At 38.4% G+C, this 4,124-nt stretch overlaps 1 protein-coding gene across 7 annotated transcripts in view; it reads right to left on the bottom strand.

The window, feature by feature from the left end:
- The window catches only part of AP2B1 (adaptor-related protein complex 2, beta 1 subunit), a 154,092-nt gene that overhangs the window by 41,567 nt on the left and 108,401 nt on the right, over positions 1–4,124 (bottom strand). The gene's annotated exons all lie outside the window — the stretch shown is intronic.

The following is a 4,124-nucleotide window of genomic DNA, read 5'->3' as shown; positions in this document are numbered from 1 at the left end:
GAGGTGGTAACATCACTTGAGTCCAGGAGGTTGAGAACCCAGAAGGCTGAAGTTGCAGTGAGCCTCAACTGCACTATGCACTCCAGCCTGGGCAAAAGAGCAAGACCCTGTTTCGAGTAGGGAAAAAAAAGAAGAAAACAAAATTTTATAAAGATGGAGCAGAAAGAAAAAAGTGGGCCTAGAAGATAACAAACAAAATGATACAAATTTATATTGAATTTATATTCTAAATAGCCTCAGGATGGAAGATGGGACTACAACGTTTATAAAATTAACTAAAGAGTTTATACAAGCTGGTGCAGTGGCTCATACCTGTAATCTCAGCACTTTGGGAGGCCGAGGCAGGTGGATCACCTGAGGTCGGGAGTTCGAGACCAGCCTGGCCAATATGGTGAAACCCTGTCTCTACTAAAAATACAAAAATTTAGCTGGTTGTGGTGGTGTGCTCCTGTGGTCCCAGCTATTTGGGAGGCTGAGGTGGGAGGACTGCTTGAGCCCAGGAGGTGAAGGCTACAGTGAGCCATGACTGCACCATCAGCCTGGGTGACAGAGTGAGACCCTATCTCAAAAAAATAAAAATAAAGAAAAATCCAGAAGTCCCAATATGAGCATGTTACTTAGGTAATTATTGAAAGAATCAAAAGAGATGAATGAAATTGGCTTTGTGGAAGGAGATATTGGAGGTCTTGTTAGGGAGAAAAGTCTGGGGACTGGGTTTTTCTTAAATAATTGTAGAATTAGTTGGCTCTTTAAACTGTGCCTTTGTCATCCTGAAAACTTGAAAGAATGATGCTATCAATGTTCTCATAAGAGTTTATGGCCCTGTGAAAACAGAGGCCAAGCAGCTGTGGGAACTCTACAGCATCTACATAAAGACTATAAGCATGACCCTGGAGATGAACACATGTTAAATCATAATTCCACTGTCTCCTTACAGACACTGACTTGAAAAAGCAGTCACTTGCCAGGTGTCAAGTTTGAAGAAGTTCATTGGGAAAATGTTTCTGAGTACAACTAACACATGAAATGAGAAACAGGGACATCAGAGTCAGAGAAAACTCATTTAAAGGAAATACATTTAGACACTTACTAAGGTTTCTGCTTTATTTAAGCAGAGAGAATCAATTCTCTTTTCAAGGAATATAATTATGTGATATAAATAAACTCAAGAAAGGCTCCCAGTAGGAGCAAGCTTAATTTTACTTTGTATAGTCTATAAGTTGATTCACGAAAGCTTTTTCAGTCAATGTCAGTATAGCAGAAAAATTCTTCCAGGTTCAAATCTCTACTAGGTATTTAATTCCCATATTTAAGGCATAATGTATTTTACATTAAGAATGAATGGGCAGGGCATGGTGGCTCACACCTGTAATCCCAGCACTTTGGGAGGCAGAGGCAGGTGGATCACCTGTGATCAGGAGTTCAAAACTAGTCTGGCTAACATGGCGAAACCTGTCTCTACTAAAAATACAAAAATTAGTTGGGTGTGGTGGCGTGCGCCTGTAATCCCAGCTACTCAGAGGCTGAGGCAGGAGAATCGCTTGAATCTGGGAGGCGGAGGTGCAGTGAGCCAAAATTGCACCATTGTATTCGAGCCTGGGTGACAAGAGTGAAACTCCAGTCTCAAAGGAAAAAAAAAGAATGAATGGTATCTTTTCAACTTTTAAATAGTGTTTCAAATAGTCTATAAGCCAATAAGTAGTAATGAGTGTTTTGATGAAAAGATTTTATAATAAGTTTTATACTACAGTTCTGGCAGCTGGGCTTGATTTAATTGTTCTACACATTGATATTAAATTAGCCAAAACAGCTAAAACCCACGTGGAATTCAAAATGTCATTTCCTCAATCCCCAACATTTTTCCCCCCGATTTTATGGTCTGTAGTACTAGAAAAATACTAATTTTCCCACATGAATGTAAACATTATACAAATATATATAAAAGCTAGATCAATCTTTATCTGGCTTTATCAGGATCTATATAGTTTAACCTTGTTGGAATGATGTTTTGATTTTCTTCTTGTTCATATGGGGAAAAAGGCATAATGGAAGCTGAAATCTAAAGTACCCTACACATCCCTAAGCTAGCCATTAGTTTCAACTCACCAGCATACACTAAGTAGAGCTGCTCACAGGGGGAAAAAGTTTTTCTCTTTTCAAGTTTTGTTTATCATCTCCATTGGGAAATGCCAATTAATGAGAAAACAGCCACAATTATGACATCCCCAAAAGAACAGAATCCAAGGGGGAAACTTGAAAAATCAGTAGTTAACTATAGATGGAAAAATTTAAAGGTTGCTTCTTATAATATCAGGTTTATGAAAATTAAAACTTACTAGTTCTAATATCATATCAATACTTTTGAGGACAGGGTTGGACTAAGATTAAGCTTCTCTTGTGAGGATTCCTATTCAGGAGTTAGTCAAATGGAAATGCCAGTAGGAAAGTAAACTGACATTCATTAATTTGTTTATTGTTTCTTTTCTTTTTTTCTTTTCATTTTAAGAGCAGAAAATTTGCCCTGGTTTCTGTGACCCAAATTCTCTTTCCTGCTTATGAGGTAAAGCATTCTTGCGTGCATGCTGACTGTCCTCAAATATTAGGCTTGAGGCTCTGTGGCCAATGGGAGGTTAGATTTCAATGAAAAGGGAACAGATGTAGATTTGGGTTAAGTTTCTTCAGGATCCTGTGCTGGAAAAGCCCCTTAACACATTACTGTCATCATAGTAACAGCCAATTCCATCTGCATAGTAATCCTTGCTTTATTCTTCTTGTCTGAGCCAAGTTATATTGTGACTCACTCGTCTACCCTCTCAATCGTTACTCCCTTTGCTGAAAAAAAGGCAGTCAACTACTGTGGCAACAAGGTAGTTAGTGAACTGGCAAACAGGCCTGTTGCGCTGGTATTTAAATGACTGAAGAATGTTTAGTTTTAACTCCAAGATACTTTACTCTTGATGTCTCACTATCAGTACTAGTATCTTACACTGGTATTTCTAGAAGATTAAACAATGGGATCCCACCTGTCTTGACTGGAAAGTGGAAAGCTGACATTTTTCTTTCATCATTTTAAATATATTTCATAGTCTCATTCAGACTGTACTATCTTAAGTTCTTAGTGGGGGTGGGGACAGTACCAGCCTCTTTGCAATGTCTTTTGACTATCCTTCACAGTGCATCTTTCTCTCTTTCTCCTGTTAAATTGTGAGCTCACTTTCAGTAGAGATTTTCTTTTCAGTTGGGGGTATTGAAGCCCCTAAATTTTACAACTGTTGTTAAAGGGCTACTTTGTATTTGCTTCTGACAGGACTCTAGGTTTCACCAGTCCTGGGCCAATTTTACATTAATGTATTGATTTTGCGGTTACTACATCTACATAAGTAGTGTAAATTTGGACTATATAACTCATCTATGGTATTGATTGGGCCTTGAATTTCTCATAAGGGGCTATACCCAGAACCCTGCTCAGAACTTTCCTATCATTTTTGGGGGACAGCGAAAACATTTTCCTAGTTCTCCTTTCTTTGAGGGAGCTGCCCTTCCAGGGTCTCTGCTTTACGCAGGATCGATTACAGTTTCCCATTTCAGGGTAGCCCAAGGCTTTCTTGCTGTTCTTGTGAACATTAAAACCATAACTGCTAGCAATCTCCAGGGTTGCTACAGCTCTGACTTATGAGCTTACTGCTCTGCTTCCACGCTGCCTGAAGCCCAGAAGGTTTATATTTCAAAGGAAACTTCAAGGTAGGTGAAAACTGAATGAAATTCTAAGCTGATACCCAAGCAATCTAAAAAATTCAACATTTTCAAGATAAAGAGGATCTTGTAGACCAGATAAAATCCCTCTAAGATGCTGTTATACTTATCATAGATACATGCTAATGGGGTCTTGTGGTCCAGTGTTCAATGATAACCTCCATATAAATCTCTTTTTATATGAATGACATTCAATTTTTGCTGTAAAAGTCTTAAGGAAAAAAGGTGTACAAATAAGGAAGAAAAAAGTTTCTAAATGTTTGTTGAGTAAAAGAATGAATATCTATGTCATGCATGACTTTTGTTTTTCTTTTTTTTTTTTTTTTGAGACGGAGTCTCGCTCTGTCGCCTGGGCTGGAGTGCAGTGGCCG

The sequence above is a fragment of the Colobus angolensis genome, unplaced genomic scaffold (genome assembly GCF_000951035.1).
Source record: "Colobus angolensis palliatus isolate OR3802 unplaced genomic scaffold, Cang.pa_1.0 Scaffold329, whole genome shotgun sequence".
NCBI classification, from domain to species: domain Eukaryota; kingdom Metazoa; phylum Chordata; class Mammalia; order Primates; family Cercopithecidae; genus Colobus; species Colobus angolensis.
Note: the sequence above shows the minus strand (reverse complement) of the source record. Positions and strands in the feature narration are given on the sequence as shown.